The sequence below is a fragment of the Rhinatrema bivittatum genome, chromosome 8 (genome assembly GCF_901001135.1).
Source record: "Rhinatrema bivittatum chromosome 8, aRhiBiv1.1, whole genome shotgun sequence".
Taxonomy (NCBI): Eukaryota; Metazoa; Chordata; class Amphibia; order Gymnophiona; family Rhinatrematidae; genus Rhinatrema; species Rhinatrema bivittatum.
In genome coordinates, this window is record NC_042622.1 from 83,296,107 (window position 1) to 83,316,346 (window position 20,240).

The 20,240-nt window shown below is 48.2% G+C and overlaps 1 protein-coding gene across 14 annotated transcripts in view; it reads right to left on the reverse strand.

The window, feature by feature from the left end:
- Positions 1-20,240, reverse strand: part of FNBP1 (formin binding protein 1) — a 547,949-nt gene that overhangs the window by 271,218 nt on the left and 256,491 nt on the right. The gene's annotated exons all lie outside the window — the stretch shown is intronic.

Here is a 20,240-nt window from a genome sequence, read left to right on the forward strand (position 1 = left end):
TGAGGCTGGTACTGCCCTAACAGAGTGTGGTTACACATGGTGTTGTAGTGAAATGCCTGCTTGTTAGTAGGAAAAAGAGATACAGACCGTCAATTAGGAGGAATAGGTCTGTTTTGCCCACTGGAACTCGCAGCTTGGCTTTTGCCACAGAAGGAAAGAGTTAGGTGTAATTCCTATGGCGTGTAGTGCGGTCTGGATAGAATGCAAGTGCACTTTTACAGTCCAAGGAGTGGAAAACCCTCTTGCTCAGGTGAGAGAGAGGTATTGGGAAAAAGTGGGCAGAGTATATTCTGAGTAAGGTGAGATGCTGCGTCTACCTTAAGAAGGATATGAAGTTGAATACGTAAAACCACTCAGTCACAGAGGAACGGAGGGTCGGGTGAGTATGTAACAAGGTGTGGAACTCACTGACCCTGTTGGCAAAAGTGATGACTACGAGGGAAAGAATTTCCCATTGCAGACTGTTAAGTGAGAGAAATGGCAAGGCTCGAACGGGGAACGCATGAGTCTTGTAAGCACTAATATATAGGCCCCATTCCGTAACCAGTAAAAAATAGAGGCGGCTTAATCAGTGGATAACCTATGGTAAGCTGATTCGGAAGGGGTTGAACCGTTAATCGGGTATCCCCACTCCCAAGTGGTACGCCAATTGGAACCGAGGCGGTCCCATGTGGAGGATGTCTGGGGAGCAGAATCCGAGGGAGTAAGAGAAAAGAGTGGTGTAGAAAAAAAAGGGGGTAAAACCCTTTTTTTTTTATGCGATATGTGGTAAATCATGCCATTTTGAATGGTAAGATTTATGTGTAGAAGGTTTTTGAGACGCTACTGGTACCTGAGAACCTAGGTGAGTCCATGATATAAGACTGACCTGTGAGAAGGCGAATTGGTTACTAGTGTGATAGATGGAGAAGTATGGGAAAGCATACTGGTCTTGGCCAGGACGTGAGTCTGAGAACAGTGAACCCTGTCCCGGTGCAGCATAATAAGGGTGCTAGCTATGAGAGGCATCAAAAGAGACACATATAAGAGGCCTCCGTTACAGCAAAGGCGACCATGGGAACGCATTGGAGACATGTGTAGGGAGTAGAATCTGTCCACCATATTTATTTATTTATTTAGCATTTTTCTATACCGACTTTCCAATAACAGAATTATTGATCAATTCGGTTTACATTCTAAACAATAACAATGACAAGTAAATGTCTTACAATGAACAGGTCGAATTAACTTGGATTAAGATATATGGGGTTAATAACATAATTAAAAGGTACGGTGCCTAATGTAGTCTAGATAAACAGTACCAGCCTCAATATGTACCAGCCTCAATATGGTTTGATTCAGACGCAGAGGGCAAGTTCGGTTGACCTCAGCGCTAGAAGATTTTCCTCGCTACACATATAATTCGAGACCATCCGAGAGGATGGAAACCTATATGGAGAAGGTCTGCTAGTGCGTTCAGTAAGTCTGTTAGATAAGTGGCCCAGGGATGCATGGAGTGAGCAAGGGCCAAGGGTAGAGCTGCGCAGCTTCCTAGCAGAGCAGCTAAGAGGTTGTGCGTGCTTGTGTTTTGGAAATACCACATTGTCACTATGCTGTCTGTCTGTATGCACAAAGGTTTGTTGCATAGGCAGTACTGTAAGGCATAAAGGCATAACTCATGGCTCGAAGCTCCAGTAAATTGATGTGAAACTCTGCATGGAGCAGAATAGACGCATATTGGGGTGAGAAGATGTTAGTACGAACTCTGCAACCCTGAGTAAATGCGAGCATGAGCAGGACCAGTCTAGGTTTTGGTTCTAGATCTGCAATATGGATCAGGGACGAAAGCGGTTGAACAGCTTAGGTCCACTGATAATTGAATTTCACTGAATCTTACTCATAGCAAATTTTGGGCCTATGAGCTAGTGCATGGTGAAAAAATGCCGTGGCCCAACAATGAAAGAATTGAGGGGCTGAGGTTATGATGTATGTGCGCAGAGACATATAGGAATTTGTCAGAATGTCTGCGCGGTTGTTGGACAGGAAGTTCGTTGTGACTGTGGTGTCCAGAAGTGTGCTATATGGGATTTATGGTAGTTAACAGCAATCCCAGGTAGTAGATTTAGAGTGAGTCATGAAGAAGATAGAGCTCCTTGCTTGGATTGACTGTTGTTATGCAGTTGTCCATGCAAGGAAAAGCGTGAATGATGTTTTACTCCGTGGAAAAACAGCAGTCACTGCTAGTGATTTAATGAAATACCCAAGTTGCTGAAGCTGGTGCAACCGGCAGAGCTTGGGATGGTAATATTGTTGACTCACTATGAAGCACATAGAAAGATTAGAGGAGAGAGGCAACCTACTTACTGCGGGATGGAAGCATGGTGACGAGAGATACCATTTTACCTGCGCCTTCTGAAGAAAGTTGATATTTCTGAGGTCCAGGATGGGTGGAGAGTAACTACTTTCTGTTGAAAGAAAGAATAGTGAAATTAAAACTACACCCCTCCCCCCCCCCTCAAGCTTTGTAGCGTCCGAGGGACTGTACCCTGAACCTTGGTACAAAGTGGGGTGGCCGCTCTGATATCCGGCAAGTTGAGAGACCAGGAGGTGTCCAACTGGCGGGGCTGATGTAATCTGGATATCATGTAATCTTCCCATGGGAGCGTGAGCGGTAAAAGTCTTACCCGCATTTCTGTGTGCTATACAAGAAAACGTAGAGACCTGTCGCCAGGTCTCGAGGTGGATTTGCAATTGAGACAGTGGTTGCTGAATCTTGTGTTTAGCAGATCAGCGAATGCATCTGGAATTTCGGTCCTTAATTAGGAACCAGAAATCAGAGTATTAATCAGTACAGAGTCCCGTAACTGACAACGGGAGTATGTCCTGATGTAATCCCAAATGATTGGTAGAGAGGTTCTCTTGGTATTGTGTCCGACATAGTTGGCAATAGCGATATGTGACACTAATACGGTTCTTGGAAGACCAGACGACCTAGAACCTTTTGACCCATATGACCCGATTTAGAGAACAGTTCTCAATGGGATTGTCGCTGAAGCGGGATTAGAGTAGAGTACTTACCATCCGTCGTGGATCGCAGAAGGACGAGCCGGCGAAGACTGATGGCTCCGAGGATTTCAGGAGTCATCGAGGGATAGCCTGAAGACATAAACATCCGACTCAACTCTGTAACCTGGTATGATAGCGCAGGTACAGAGGAGACAGACTGAGTGTGTCTGGCGCTACCACAGTAATTTGTGGAGGTTCAGAACTCCACACCGGTGTCGGTGGGGAACACCTCGGGTACAGGGGAGCCATTATGACTCATGAACCCAGCCCTCTTTGCAGCGGCTCAATGTATCGTGACGCCAGTGCAGAATTCCTCAGAACTCGGTCCGGTTATTCTGGAGCACCGAGGACTGCCAACACTGTGTGGAACAGTGGCAGTGGCAGTAGCGATGTTGCTCGGCCCGGGCATTCTCCAGCACTGAGTAGGATAGCACCAATGTGCTGGATGGCGTCGGTGGCGGATGGTCACCATGCCGGTGACAATGAGTGCCACGGTGCTCGGCCCGGTCTTTCCCCAGCGCCGAGGTGGATGCCCTCGCTGTCTTGGATGGCGAATGATGATGGACTGTCAGCATGCCTGCACTGCTCCTGGCACTATGTAGTGTCATAGGCTAATATGGGGCTTTAGTAAAGAACCCAAAGCATGGAGCACTGTGTTTAGGTGAGGGCATTGCATGTAGGTGCTATGTCAGTATTGATGGTATCGATGGCAGCATGGAGCGGCCTCGAGGATATCGTCAAAAATATATATGAAAAAATGACGATGGCCCGGGCAGAGCAACGATAACAATGACGGAGGCACCGAAGGCATTGGTATAGGTATCGATGGAAACGATGTGGCATCGAAGGATCGAATAGACATCAATGGCATCGGGAAATTGATACCGGCATCGACAAAATCGATGGCCGCATCGATAGGAACAACGAGGACATCGATGGAAACGACATGGGCGTCGATGGCATTGATGGATGGAGACGGGCACCAACGGCATCGGTGGCATGGCCACAAGCATCGATGGCATGGCCATGGGCATCGACAGCCTCGATGGCATCGACATGGGCATCGATGCATCGATCTGGGCATCAATGGAATCGATGGCATCGACATGGGAATCGATGGAATCAACCCGGGCGTCGATGGCATCGATGGAACCAACCCGGGCGTCAATGGCATTGATGGAATCGACCCGGGAATCGAAGGAATTGACCCGGGCATCGATGGCATCGATGGAATAGGCGATGGCATCGATGGAATTGACCTGGGTATCGACGACACCAAGGTGTGCATCGATGGCATCCACCCAGGCATCGATGACGCCGATGGAAAAATCAGCGCCATGGATGAAAACATTGATGGCACTGAAAGAATCGATGCGAGGTTCGATGGCATCGACAGACCATGGGGGGAGGGGTGTCGATGGTGTCAAAAAAGGCAGGGCAGCCTGGTAGGGGGTACCGACAGTAGCGATGGGGGCATTGACTGCACAAGGTACCGAGGTATGAATTCGACAGAGGCCCTGGCGGCAACGGTAACCGTGGAAGTCCCTATCCCACTAGCGCTAATAACCAGGCAGAGGGTCTCGGGAGGACACTCGCAGGCTATGTGGGGCTAACTGTGAAAACATAGGAAGAGGGAAGGCCGCAATTCGGTTAGTAGGCTGGGGAAACCGTAGTGAGGTGACAGGAACCAACCGAAAAATAGGGCATAGTAGTCACCGAGCATCGATTAAATGTACGTGAAAGGAGACCCGCAAAGGGAAAAAGCATTTGTGAAGTAAAAGTTTAAGTGTTTCCATGAGGAAAAATTGTGAGAATTTCTCTCAGAGCTCCTAACCGCTATGCTTACTGCAGAGCGGAAAAAAGAAGACTGAGGGGAGACACCTGTGGTCACAGGGATAATTGCAGGCTGAGCATGCTCAGTGCACTCAATGTGCCAGCATCAGTAAAAGCTTTATAGAAACTTTGACAGAAAAGTTTTCCGTAGCAGGGCTCCATCCACTGAGGACTACCATCCTGCTTGTCCTGTGAGAAAGATATTTTATTATACAAAATGATGTTTTGTAGGTCCCTTAAAAGGTATCAGAACCTACAAAGATTCCCATTTCCTACAGCATGTTAATTTCTCTTAACAGGGAAATAACTCCTCTTTCTACTCTTTCCCTATCAAAATAAATCAGAAAACAATATTTTAACCTGAAAAAACTGTCTACTCAAAGCTTAGGACTGACTACAATCCAGATGTAGAAAAAGTGACAAAGGATCAAAATGTGCATAACTATTCAAGGGAGACATTACTATTCCTTGCAACAATGTCTTCTATTTGTGACAAAATTTCAATTTGCCCCAAGCAGGGGCAACTGTCAGGGTTTTAGTTACATTAATTATGACAAAATAAGGGGCTAAGGTGCCTCTCGAGCTATATGTGGTATCAAAGTGTGATCTCAGCCACCAGATACAGCTACAACCTGTTACATGACGGCCTCGAAAGGCCTTACATACTGTTGAGAAGGGGTGTTTTAGTGTGCCCTTGGGCCTCAGCCCGACCCCAGAAGGATCCAGGACCGAACCGAGGGTTGACGGCGTGTTCCAGCATGGCTGACGGTCTTACCCTCTGCCAGGCCTGCAAGCTCCCAAGGCCAACAACATGATGATGTTGGAATGTGAATGGTCCTTTGACCATTCCAAGCCTTTTCGGACCTGCCACTTAGATCGGCATGGAGCATCAGGCCTGGCCTGAGGACGAGGGCAGACGGGCCTTGACATGAAGACATGACACCAAGGTCGATGCTACAGCATCGCAGACGAAGACATGACACCAAGGCTGATGCTGACGGCATCAGAGACGAGGGCTGGAACAAGACATGACACCAAGGTAGTTGAGGACATGACACCAAGGCTGATGCGAAGACATCACGGACCAATGGTCGCTGTGACGGCATCCCGGACCAGGGTCAATGCGACGACATCAGGAACAAGACGTTGAAGCGAAGACATGACACCAAGACTGATGCAACGGCATCCAGGACGAGACGAGGAACTTGACGAAGTCCAGACAAGACGAGAAGCTGGGAGAGTGAACATTGGCACTGTCTCTCAGGGCGCCCAACTCAGCCCACCTTCACGGGTGGACCCAATGGGCTGGTTGCGGACCACCCTGTCCCACTGCGCGCCCTACACAGCCCGAGGAGGCTGGTCACGGACCACGCTGAGAACGGGACGAGCGCAGGGAAGAATCCAGTCGAGGTGGGATTCCGACGACGGAGCCAGATGTCGTCCAAAGCATCACAAAGGCTGGCAGGTCATGAAGCTCAGGAGCACAGGGACCAGAGTCCACTGCCAGCATCTCCCACGACGAAGAAGCGTCACCTGGAGATCCACGGCCGGCAGAACGGAAGGCTCAAGAGCACTGAAGCGAACACCAAGAAGGGCAGGACACCAGGAGGCGAAACAGCAGGAAACGAAACACCAGGACACCTGGACGAGGACCTCAGGCACGAAGACTTGACTTGACATGACATGAAGACGAAACGATGAGGAGCTCCATGAAGAAGACCTGACAGGGCTCTGGCAGGAAGGAGCCTCCAGAGTGAAGTAACTCCGATGCAAGGCAAAGACTGAAGTGACGGAGCAGCCCTTATATAGGGCTCAAGCAGGAAGTCCATCCATAGGTGGGGCCAGCACACTTCTTGTGTCTGGCCCTTTAAATATTGAAGAGAGAAATGCGCCGGCGCCTAAGGGAAGCAGCAGGAACTTGTGCAGGACCGCGGACAGCGGCCTGCTCTCCTGCATGCTACGACGGCAGAGCCGGGGAGGTGATTGCTCGCAGGCAGGCCCCAGGGCAGCCTCCAGGCTGCCGAACGAGGACCCCCTTGACGGCATTGCGGCTCCCAGCTGCGGGGGCAGGCTGACGGTGTCTCCCTGCCATGGATGCAGGGTTCAGGGCGGCCTCCGGGCCGCAGAAGGAAACCGGACATCGGTGGCGGCTCCCTGCCGCATGGGCAATCGTCGACGGCCCAAGCCACGCAGAAATGGGCACAAGATGGACATCCTCCGGGCCGCATAAGGAAATCCAGTCCGCGGCTCCAGTCGCACAGGAAGGCCCGACGTCAGCGGCGTCCTTGCCGCGTTGAGTTAAGAGAGGTGAGCAGTGCCTGCTCGCGGGGGGACCCGCAGGCAGGGTCCATGACACAACCACCAGTGTATTAATCATATACCAGAACTGTTCTTGGAATATATGATATACATTTATAGGATTTTTATAATACAAATAAAGGCACTTAAAAACTTTATAGTTTTATCCTCTCTTCTCAAAAACCTAACACGAGAGATGGACAATCAAGCAATATCTTATCAATGGCTAAACAAATTTAACTGAGGCAAGGTCTATAGCAGAAAGAATGGAACATTGATAAAATTGAAGAATGGATTTGAGCTGTGAAAGCAACAAGCCTAGTAGAGGGCAGAGTTTAGCCTTGTTCCAGTCTGACCAGCCTTGCTCCCACCTGCATAGACTCACCATGATGTACTGCCACAGCAAAGACCTATTAGCCCTCAGAACCCAAGGGCTCAACCAACAGGGGAGAGGGCTGGCTAGGCAGAAAACTGGCCCTAGTCCTGCCTAGCATCCAGCCTTGCAGTCCTGTATCACTCCTGGCGGTTATGTACCTCAAGTCCAGAAATCCTGACACTTCCCCCCCTCCTCCAATGCAATGGAAATGGAAACCAGTGCAGTGGTTCTCAATGTCAATGCCTCTCCAGGAACCAGCACTGGGGCCTTTCCGTCAGATGCCATAAGAGTCTCCAGCAGAGACTGGATATGAGTTTGTAAGGCTATTGATAGTGTTGATAGTGATTGTGATTGCAGCTCTGTAATCCAATGCTGCTTGCATCCTTTTTTCCAATTCCACCTAAAAATTTGCTGATGCAAATACCACATGGGAAACAGAAGTTGCTGGTATCTGGGACAGTGGAGGGTATAGCGAATCCTGAGATTGATGTGAGGTAAGCTGCCATCTCTATGGGAACACTTTGGGGGGTGAGGGAATTATGGCTGCAGTCAGAATCTTACCATTCCTGGCAGCGCGTACAGACAAGGACCATTGATGAGGATGCTCTTAACCTTTGCCCGATGCACAGCATTGATAGTCTTTGATGCCAATACTTTCAAGCCTCGATTTAAAAATGGGCAACATAGGTTTCTACCTAGGGCATCAAAATTTGAAGGCACCAAATGTCCAAGGCCAAAGAGGAGCCATGTGCTGGCACAGCTTGTTTTAACGCCATGTGCAGGCACAGCTTCACAGGAACACTGCCATGGCACTTTGCCTATGAGAGTAAATCTTAAATCTGGCCCTGAGTACCGATGAAATGGATTCCTTCGCTTTCATCACATGGGGGAGCTAGAAGATAGTCTGTCTCTCTAGCCTCTATGGGTGATCTATGCTGAGGGAAATTGATACTTCTTTGATGTTGATATGCTGCCAACATCTATTGCAGCTCCTAAGCCTTTAACTGCCAATGGGCTGGACTTGCTTTTCCTGAAGGATTACTCCATAAGCTCCAGGCAAGAACAAGGTTCCAGGTAGTCATTTTCCTACATTGAACCTCCACGATGTCATGCTCATCCCTCAGGCAGAGCATACATCTATCATGGGGATCTGTGACAAACATGATATTGAGGAACTTGTTGAAGCTGCTGGACTTATCTTTTTGGGGCATCAGCCGAAAAATCAACAAGATGAAATTAAGCAACTTGATATAAAAAAAAAAACCCAAAACCAATGCCACTTGATGCACCAATAAAGATGTACATGGCAATTGCCTTTATTTTTTCAGCCACTTCCTTTGAGAACCAGATCGGTTTCTTTTTCCTCTTACTTTTATTTGTCTAACATATAGATTTGTTGCCTTTGTAATAGCTCCATTCAGTTTGGCCCACTGTTGTTCCACCTCACCCATTTTCTCCCAGTCTTCCAGTTCTTCCTCTAGGAACATTCCCATTTTGACAAAGTCTGTGTTTGTGAAATTCAAAACTCAGGTGTTGAGGTGGGCACCTACTCGGACATTTGAGACAATATCCCCATTTGTGAGCACAAGGTCAAGTATCACACTCTCCCTCGTGAGTTTGATTATCATTTGTTTGAACAGAGAGAGCTCCTTGAAAGCATACACTATCTCTCTACTTCTTGTAAATTCTGCAGAGGGCATACTCCAATCCACATCTGGCATATTAAAATTTTCAACTAACACTTCTCCCTTCTTTCCCACCTTTTGGATGTCTTCGAACAGATCTCTGTCCAGTTCTTCTGTTTGAGTTGGAGGCCTGTAGATCACACCGATGTAAATGGAAGCACCATCTTCTTTTTTTTTTAGGACAGCCTATAATGCTTCTTCCCTATCCCATGTCCCTTGCATTTCAGTTGCTTGGATATTGTTTTTGACATAAAGAGCTACTCCTCTACCTTATCTGTACTCTCTGTCCTTCCTAAACAGATTATAGCCAGGGATGACTGTAACTCAGTGAACCATGTCTCTGTAACAGTAACAAAGTCCAAATCTGCTTCCACAAACTGAGAGACCCCCTACAATGAAAACATGTAAAATTTCAAAAAAATCTCTCAGAGAGAGTCATGCAGTTTTTTGATTCAGTGGGAAACCTAGAACTGAAGAAGCCCCACATGATATCAGTGACAAGAGTTAGCATGAACATGCTCAGCAGATTATGCCAAAAGCTTCTAGAAGCTTTGATGAAATTTTCACTGGCTAGGTTCCTTGGGATGATGTCACTCCATCTGTGAAGACTGCACATCCTGCTTGCCTTCTAAAAACATTTATCTACTTTCAGTTAAAAGGCTACCTTCTGCATGGGAAGAAAAGACAGCGTCCTCTGTATCAGCAGACAGTTTAGATGTATCTGCTTTTTTAGAGCTGTCCCAAGAAAAGATAATGAGAGGAACTTTAATTATTGTATTCACCTTGGAGATGGACAGAGACTCGTTTAAGAAACTCTTCTTTAAAAATCAGTCCTTTTTTTAGTCAAAGAATTAGTATATTTTAAAATTTGTTTAAGTCAACTCAGGTTATAAAGGAGACCTTTTTGGAGCTTAAGAAATGGGTGCTAGACTTAGGAGCTACTTTTTTTTCTTAAATTTCCAATATAAGTGTATAATTGTATATAAAGGGAACAAGTATGTATTTTATGACCTCGAGAATTTAAGTTTCTTTGAGTGATAAGAAGCCTGTATGAGTCACCCTCTTAAGATAGCGGGGTTCACTGACTTGTATATAGCAATTTATAATTAAAATATAGATTCTTAAATATGGTTTAACTGATTCTGTTTTGCCTCACCAATAACATCTTTTACCACTAATTGTGAATCAGATGATATTTCATGTTTAATTTAAATGTATTATTTCTGTACATACAGTTATTCTTTGACTACAGGTATTTCCTTGAATACAGGTAAATGAATGTATTTATGAAAATTCTGATAGTATGAAGTGAGTCTCTGAAATATTTTTTCCTTGTTTTCTGTTTTGTTTTTTTGTGAAAGCATTTGAGCTCCAATTTATGGCTGATTTTGTGCCAAATTGTTGAGCATTCAGAGTATATCTTTGCTGTGTCTTTCTCTACTAATATTATTTATCATTTTTAAAGTGCTACTAGCTATACGCAGTGCTGTACAAACTCTCTGCTCCAAGAAGTGACAATCTGTGGCGCTTGGAAGTGGACCCTTGTCCTGGAGCAGTGGAGAACGGCTCCCTGGTCGGACCCAAGAAGCACCTGCCACCAGGTGGTGGAGCACAGGAGGAGACAGAGGCTAGCTGGAGCTTCACCACTGGAAGCCCGCGGTCCCCCCGGGTGGAGCCCTTGGGGACCCGGGCCGCTTGGACTCAGGTGGGCCTCGCAGGGTCTCCCTGATAGGAAGTATAGAGGTGTGCCCACCAGGGTCAAGGGTGTGCGGTCGATGACTTGCCGGGAGGCCTGAGGGATCAAGGAAGGCCAGTACAGTGCCTGCGATGTCAAGGCTAGGAGCAGGGCCAGAATCAAGGAGGCGTGGTCAAGGATAGCTGAGGATCAGTCCGAGAGTAGTCAGCCAAAGCAGGGGTCAGGTTCCAGAGGTCAGATGTGGTCAAGGAGACAGGCAAAGGTCAGAATCCGGGCAGCAATCAGCGTGGTCAAGGAGAAAGGCAAAGGTCAGTACCAGAGAGTCAGTCCAAGAGATACTACCTGGGGGAACACAGGAACAGACAGATGCTAGAACACAAGGATGCTGGAACAAGGCTGGAAGATGACTGGAACAAGACTGGAACAGGCTATGAGACACGGAGGCAAACTCAGTACACACACGGTGTCGACCCGATTGCCAAGGCAAGGAAGTGCAGGCAGGCACTTCCTTTAGTAGGATGTTCAATCAGGGCGCGCCGCAGAGCTAGGACCCGCCCCTGACCCTATAAGGGACCGAGCAGTCCGCACGCACACGCCTAGGGGTGGGGACGATGCCACGGAGGACGCCGAGCCCCGCCGTGAGGCCTGGTGCGCTGAGGAAGGACCGGCGACCGCCGCCGCGGGACACCAAGGCCTGGAGGAGCTAGCAGCCGCTGCCGGGGAGGCCGACCCGATACCTGCAGTGGAGTTTGAAAGGTGAGCAAGCCCGTGCGCGGGCTGAGTGCGGATGGGCGCGCAGCAGTACCCCCCCCCCCCCCCCTTCTAGGCCTCCCTCTACGCGGGCGAGGTTTTTCAGGGTGAGCCCTGTGGAAGGTTCTAAGGAGGTCCTTGTCAAGAATATTGTGGGAAGGTTCCCACAAGTTCTCCTCGGCTCCATAACCCTCCCAGAATAAGAGGTGTTCCCATCTGCCTCGATGCCGACGGACGTCAAGGACTTCTCTTACCTGGAGAGTTGTATCAGGTTCTGTGGAGATCCGGGGTGGCGATGGATCTCTCCGAGAAGGCCAGGATAGGTCTAGTGGCTTCAACAGGGAAACATGGAAAGTGTTATGAATGCACATGGCACGTGGCAGTTGCAATTGATAGGACACTGCTCCCACTCTCCATAGGACTGGGAATGGGCCGATGAACTTCGGTGCCAGACGGTGTGAAGGGAGTCGCAGTCTTATATGACGAGTGCTTAGCCACATTTTCTGGCCAGGACGGAAGAGTGGAGTAGGCCGTCTGTGGGCATCTGAAGTCCGTTTGGAACATTCGGCAGCCTGATTGAGGCATTACTTGACTTGGCTCCACACCTGACAAATGGTGTAGGCCGTGAACTGGGCAGCTGGCGAGGGAACAGAGAAGGGTACTGGTAGCGGTAAGCGTGTTTGTCGACCAAACACCACGGAAAATGGTGATACATCAGTGGCAGCAGCAACGTGGGTATTATGCGACAGTTCTGCCCAAGGCAGCAGGTCAGACCAGTTGTCCTGTTGGTCATTTACGTATGAGTGGAGGAAGGTCTTCAGGGTCCAATTGGTCCTTTCTGCTTGGCCATTGGCCTGGGGGTGATAGGCCGATGTAAAATTCAAGGTGATGTTGAATTCTTTTACATAAAAAGCGCCAGTACCTTGCAGCGAACTGTGGTTCTCGGTCTGAGATAATCTCTTTTGGAAGACCATGGAGGCGAAAGACGTGTTTTAGAAATAGTTTCACCAATTCTGGGGCCGACGGAAGACTTTGCAGGGGGATGAAGTGACCCATTTTAGAAAAATGGTCAATGATAACCCAGATCACGGTATTGTTCTGTGACGGTGAAAGGTCTGTGATAAAATCCGTGGATATATTTGACCAAGGTTCGGTAGGAGCTGGAAGCGATTGGTGGAGGCCCCATGGTCGCTCTGTAGGGGGTTTCTGTTGAGCACAGACGGGGCATGAATCTACATAGTTACGGGAATCTTGTACCATACTGGGCCACCAGTAGAATCTCCACAACATCCCGAGGGTTCTGGTACGCCCCGGATGTCCGGCTAACTTAGAGTCATAGGTCCATTTGAGAACACGCTCATGTAATCTGCGTGGAACGACAGTCTTTCCAGCAGGGACCATGCGAGGGATACACAGGCAGGGTCAATGATATGTCTTGGGACATCAGGGATATCTTCAGGCTCAAAGGATCTGGAGAACGCATCTGCGCGGAGGTTTTTCGAGGCCGGTCGATAGCGCAGTTCAAAATTAAATCTCTCGAAGAACAGTGCCCATCAAGCTTGCCTTGGATTCAGGAGTTGTGCTTCTTTGAGGTGTTCAAGATTCTTATGATCAGTGAAAATGGTGAATTTGTGTTGTGCTCCTTCCAACTAAGGGCGCCACTCTTGAAGGGCCAGTTTGATCGCTAGAGGTTCCCGATCTCAGACTGTATAATTCTGTTCAGTAGGCGAGAATTTGTGTGAATAAAACGAGCATGGTATCAATGTACCCTTGGGAGAAAATTGACTTAACACTGTCCCAGCTCCAATAGCTGATGCGTTGACTTCTACGACAAATGGGCGTCTGGGGTCCGGATGTTGAAGGCAAGGGCCAGAGCAGAATGCTTCTTTTAGCGTATGAAAGGCAGCTTGTGCTTTAGGAGTCCTTACACGGGTGTTAGACCCTTTCTTTGTCATGGCGGTGAGCGGAGCAGCTAGAGTAGAGTAATTAGCAATAATGCTTCTATAATAGTTCGTAAAGCCAAGGAAGCGTTGCAAAGCACGGAGGCCGACTGGCTGGGGCCAGTCTCAGATACCTTGAAGTTTTTCTGGATCCATGGAGAATCCTTTGTCGGAGATGATATTCCCTAGGAAGGGCAGGCGGTTTTGCTCGAAGATGCATTTTTCCAGTTTGGCGTAGAGTTGGTTCTCTCTTAGGCGTTGAAGTACGGTCTTGACATGATCACGATGTGATTCTAGATCTTTTGAGAAGATCAGGATGTCGTTCAGGTATACGACTACAAAGGAATATAGGAGATCTCGGAGGATTTCATTCATGAGACGTTGAAAGACAGCAGGGGTGTTACATAGGACGAAGGGCATCACGATGTACTCGTAGTGACCATCCCTGGTGTTAAATGCTGTTTTCCAGATATCTTCTGGTTGGATACGTACCAAATTGTACGCACCCCTCAGATCCAACTTGGTGAAGATCCGAGCCCCTTGGAGGTGATCAAATAGCTCGCTGATGAGGGGTAACGGGTATCGGTCTTTTCGGGTAATGGCGTTAAGCCCTCTATAATCAATACAAGGACGTAGTCCTCCGTCCTTTTCTTGACGAAGAAAAATCCCGCTCCAGCGGGAGAGTTAGAGGGTCTGATAAACCCCTTTTCTAGGTTCTCTTTAATATACTCAGACATGGTGAGGGTCTCTGGGTGAGACAATGGGTAAGTTCTGCCCTTAGGAGGCGTCGTGCCTGGCAGAAGTTCAATGGGGCAATTCAATTTGCACAGTGGAGGTAACATGTCCAACTTCTGTTTCGAGAAGACATCCTCATCTCAGCATACTGGGTGGGCAACCCAGTAAAAGTGGTGCTCTTCATGACAGTTATCACAGGGGATACTTGTCGTAGACAGGTCTTCTGGCATTTGGGGCCCCATTGCACCAACTGCAGGGAATGCCAATTGAACTGAGGTCCGTGGACCTGGAGCCAGGGCAGCCCCAGAATGACAGGGATTGTTGAGCATTTCAGCACATAGAAGGACATCTCCTCCTCGTGGAGAGTGCCCACGGTAAGGCAGATGGCCACTGTTCGGCGGGTAATGAGTCCTGGAAGGTGTTCTCCTTGGATGGATGCAATGCGGCGGCTCACCTCCAGTGGCAGTAGAGGGATGTTCATAAGAACATAAGAACATAAGAAAATGCCATACTGGGTCAGGCCAAGGGTCCATCAAGCCCAGCATCCTGTTTCCAACAGTGGCCAATCCAGGCCATAAGAACCTGGCAAGTACCCAAAAACTAAGTCTATTCCATGTTACCATTGCTAATGGCAGTGGCTATTCTCTAAGTGAACTTAATAGCAGGTAATGGACTTCTCCTCCAAGAACTTATCCAATCCTTTTTTAAACACAGCTATACTAACTGCACTAACCACATCCTCTGGCAACAAATTCCAGAGTTTAATTGTGCGTTGAGTAAAAAAGAACTTTCTCCGATTAGTTTTAAATGTGCCCCATGCTAACTTCATGGAGTGCCCCCTAGTCTTTCTACTATCCGAAAGAGTAAATAACCAATTCACATCTACCCGTTCTAGACCTCTCAAGATTTTAAATACCTCTATCATATCCCCCCTCAGTCGTCTCTTCTCCAAGCTGAAAAGTCCTAACCTCTTTAGTCTTTCCTCATAGGGGAGTTGTTCCATTCCCCTTATCATTTTGGTAGCCCTTCTCTGTACCTTCTCCATCGCAATTATATCTTTTTTGAGATGCGTCGACCAGAATTGTGCACAGTATTCAAGGTGCGGTCTCACCATGGAGCGATACAGAGGCATTATGACATTTTCCGTTTTATTCACCATTCCCTTTCTAATAATTCCCAACATTCTGTTTGCTTTTTTGACTGCCGCAGCACACTGTACCGACGATTTCAATGTGTTATCCACTATAACACCTAGATCTCTTTCTTGGGTTGTAGCACCTAATATGAAACCCAACATTGTGTAATTATAGCATGGGTTATTTTTCCCTATATGCATCACCTTGCACTTATCCACATTAAATTTCATCTGCCATTTGGATGCCCAATTTTCCAGTCTTCCAGGAGCTTGACGATGTCATCCATGATGAAGCTGCCACTTGCCCCTGTGTCGACAAGGGCAGTGGTGGTGAAGGAGTGAGACATGATGCCAAGGGAGACTGGAAGTAGAAGTTGGGCGCCGGTGACAGTAGCACCCAAGCTCGGGACCCCCGCCAGGCTCAGGTGTTGCAGTTTCCCGGTCGAACCGGGCATGACTGCCGAAGATGTCCGGAGGCACCACAGTAAAGGCAGAGACCTTCCTTTCTCCGACGAAGACGTTCAATCGAAGACAGTCGCCCATGGTTAACCTGCAAGGTTCTTCAGCAGGCAGTGATGGTACCAAGGAAGCCTTGGATGGAGGAATTCTGGCACGCGTGGAGCATGGCGTAGGAGATCTCGAGGACTTTACATCTAGGCGCCGCTGCTGGAGTCAGTGGTCGATCTTCCCGGTGAGGGAAATCAGGTCCTCTAGAGACGTGGGAGTCTCACAGAATGCAAGTTCATCTTTGAGAGCGCTGGAGAGACCATCTAGGAAGATGGCTTGCAGAAATTCCTCTTGCCTCCTGAGCTCAGTAGCCAGGGTCCCGAATTCCACCGTGTTCTCGGAGAGGGTTTTTGACCCTTGACGAAAGTGGTGAAGGTTATGACTGGCTATCGCTTGGCGGCCCGGGTCTCCGAAGGTCTGCTTGAAGACTGTGACAAACTCAGACAGCTGGGAGAGCATGGGATTGGATCGTTCCCACAACGGAGAAGCCCCTGTGAGAGCCTTTCCTTCTAGGCGGGAAAGGATGAAGGTCACTTTCGTGGTCTCCTTTAGGAACAAGGAGGGTTACAGTGCAAATTGCATGAAGCACTGATTGAGGAAGCCTCGACAGAGGCGTGGATCCCGGTTGAATCGAGGAAGTGCTGGGAGAGCCAATGTTGCTCTGGGTAGCAAGGAAGCCAACCGGCCCACGGGATTGGCCAGAGCTGTATCACGCAGCTGGAAACGGAGCTCTTCAACCAAAGAGGCTAATGAATTCAAAGCACGTCAATGCTCCTGGACGGTTGCGGCCAACCCTGGTAGGGCCCGGGAGGCGGGAGACTCTGCCGAGTCCATGGCCTTGGCAACCTGTTGTGCTTGGAGGTGGACCCTTGTCCTGGAGCAGTGGAGAACGGCTCCCTGGTCGTACCCAGGAAGCACCTGCCACCAGATGGTGGAGCACAGGAGGAGACAGAGGCTAGCTGGAGCGTCACCACTGGAAGCCCGTGGGGACCGTGGGCTCCTTGATCCCTCAGGCCTCGATGTCTTGACTGGAGGCCTGAGGGATCAAGGAAGGCCAGTACAGTGTCTGCGATGACAAGGCTAGGAGCAGGGCCAGAATCAATGAGACGTGGTCAAGGATAGCCGAGATCGAGTTCCAAAGATCAGTCCGCGAGCGGTCAGCCAAAGCAGAGGTCAAGTTCCAAGGATCAGTCTGAGAGTAGTCAGCCAAAGCAGGGGTCAGGTTCCAGAAGTCAGACATGGTCAAGGAGGCAGGCAAAGGTCAGAATATGGGCAGCGATCAGCGTGGTCAAGGAGACAGGCAAAGGTCAGTACCAGAGAGTCAGTCCAAGAGGTACTACCTGGGGGAACACAGGAACAGACAGACACTGGAACACGAGGACACTGGAACACAAGGATGCTTGAACAAGGCTGGAACACGAGGATGCTGGAACAAGACTGGAACAGGCTATGAGACACTGAGGCAAACTCAGTACACACACGGTGTCGACTCGATTGCCAAGGCAAGGAAGTGCAGGCAGGCACGTCCTTTAGTAGGACATTCAATCAGGGTGCGCTGCGGAGCTAGGACCCACCCCTGGCCCTATAAGAGACTGGGCGGTCTGCGCGCGCACACCTAGGGGCGGGGACGATGCCACGGAGGACGCCGAGCCCCGCTGTGAAGCCTGGTGTGCTGAGGAAGGCCCAGTGACCGCCGCGTGACACCGAGGCCTGGAGGAGCTAGCAGCCACTGCCGGGGAGGCCGACCCGGGACCTGCAGTGGAGTTTGAAAGGTGAGCAGGCCTGTGTGCGGGCCGAGTGTGGACGGGGCGCGCAACACAATCTAGTGAAGACAAACATACCTGATAAACAAGAATCTGTAATAAGTGTATTATAGATGCGGACCCTTTGGGATCACCACTAAATGTCCCTAATTCCAAACCTTTGAGCAAAGAATAAGATTTAAGCAACCGAAGGAGAAGTGTGCCATTTTCAGAACAGCACTTCCACTGAGGCTGTTGGAGTGGTTAGTCCCACCCTTGCTTGTATAAAAGCAGATTGCATCATAAATCAGTGTGGTAGTGGCAATATTCTGTTGAGGAGTTTAGAAGCAGAAGGAGCTTTTTATTGTTTGTAGTTTTGGCCTATTCCAAGAGCCAGGCCTCATGTCTGTAAGTCCCTCTCTGGGATTGCCAGGATAGGGAAGACTCTGCCCTCTCTAAATCACAATACATGGTTGATGGCCAGTTGTGACTCCACTGCAAGAAAGCTCCAATTTTTGGACATCTGAGTAAAGACTTTGTTTTGTGGATCTGGGAGAAAGTTTCTGATGCCTCCCTTCCTGCTCTAGAGAGGAAATAATTGGAAGATCTGATTGTTCCCTGCTTTCTAGACCTTTCATCCGAAAGATCCTGTGTGTGATCTGGAAAGAGAGGACTGTAAGACCTTGCTGGACAATTTGGTAGACCCCCATCCAGGGGCGGATTGGCCTATCAGGGTATTGGGCATCCCCCGGTGGGCCAGTCGCTCTAGTCACGTGGTCTGCCAAGCGTGGCTGTGACAGAGCCGTGCTCAGCAGACCACGTGGTATCTCCGGGGCCGGCCGGGGTGGCGAATCCCCAGGCCAGTCGTCAGCGGGAATCCGCCCCTGCCTCCATCCAACATCTTCACTCTAGGGAGAACAGATAAAACCGGAAGTTGTACATTGTGAAGCCCTGTTTTATCTTCCAGTATTTTGGAAGAAGATTTCTGCCCACACCTAGGATACCCCTGTCCTTCTAGGAAAGACTGCTTTTCCATGTCTTCGAGGGTTTTTCCTGGTCCATGTGTTAAGAGACACAAAGATAAAGGAAATTTGGAGAACAGTAATAACAATTGGCTGCACCAAGAACTAGTGCCACAAAGTTGGTTTGAAGAACTTCTGCAGTAAAGTTTTGTTTGGACACCCGTCTTGAGAGTCCATAGTATTTTCTTGGCACTCACACCCTTCCTACCTGCAGTAAGAGAGACCTCCCCAGGACAGAAAAAGAAAGTCACCCCAGCGCCTTGGGCCTTAGAGGAGTATTCCCTCCCATCAGAAAGAACCCAACCCCTGGGGCTGTGGGACAGAGAGGATTTAAACCCAGGACCCTGTGTGTACCATCCCTTCCAGGCTCACCACCAGAAGAGGAGCTACAAAGAGAAGTACTTAGGATTTGAAAGCAATTTCAAAAAGCTGAGTTTTTAAACTGGATTTGAATACTGGAGCAAGATACAAGGACTCAGAAAGCTTCTGTAAGTATGCTCTGATTTCTTAGTATATCCTCCACCCAAAAATTAAAAAAAATAATTTTCCCATGATTATTCCAAATAAATAAATCTAAATAAATACATAAATAGCTGAATATTTGTAATTTACATCTATCAAAATATACAATATTTGAACCCAGCACACTCAGACCACCACAAATCTGAGAAATGTGTGGTAGTTTATTTACATTTAAAAACATATAAAACCAAGCCTAATCTATGTGTAATAGTAGTTTTCATCTTCTCAATCGTATTTGCTATTGCAGAAAAAGGAAGTTAAGAGACTTTGAAATCTAAATGAATACTTTCAAATTTGTACTTCCAGGAAAGTAAAGACAGATTGATATGTATGTATTCTAACTGGGGAAACTGGATAGGCCAAGAGGTCTTTATCAGCTGACAATTACTATGTTACTAAAATGTTGCTGCCTTGGCTGTGCTTGAAGAGTTCAAATTACTGCACTCCCAGTTTAGGAATGGGAATCTTTCCAGCTGGTTCAGTACACGGCTGCCATTCAGTGCCACACAAAGTGGCTAGACATGTTCTTAGTAAGTACAGCATTCTCAGTAATTACTGGCAGACTACAATCCATTAGATTTGTGAGAGCTTTCAGAGCAAAGGCAGTCCCAGCCACATGCAGCCTGATGACTCAGGGCTTTCTCAGTAAAAGACAAGTCAAGAAAATACCACTTTATTCTTGTACAAATGGCAAGCTAACACTCTTCTACTGTTCAAGACCCCTAAGATGCTTTAGTAAAGGAGAAAAATTTGATATTCAAATAATTATTTGTGGTGCATAAGAAAGTAATGCCAAACATATAGCACAAAGAGAAATAAGCAAAAACATCTTGCACATCTCATGATACAATTACAAACTAAATAATCTCTATTTGAACATAACTACCATGTATTGTAGGGAGCAGGGCAGACATGCAAAGCCAAAGAAAAAGTCTTGCCGATTCAACACAAGCA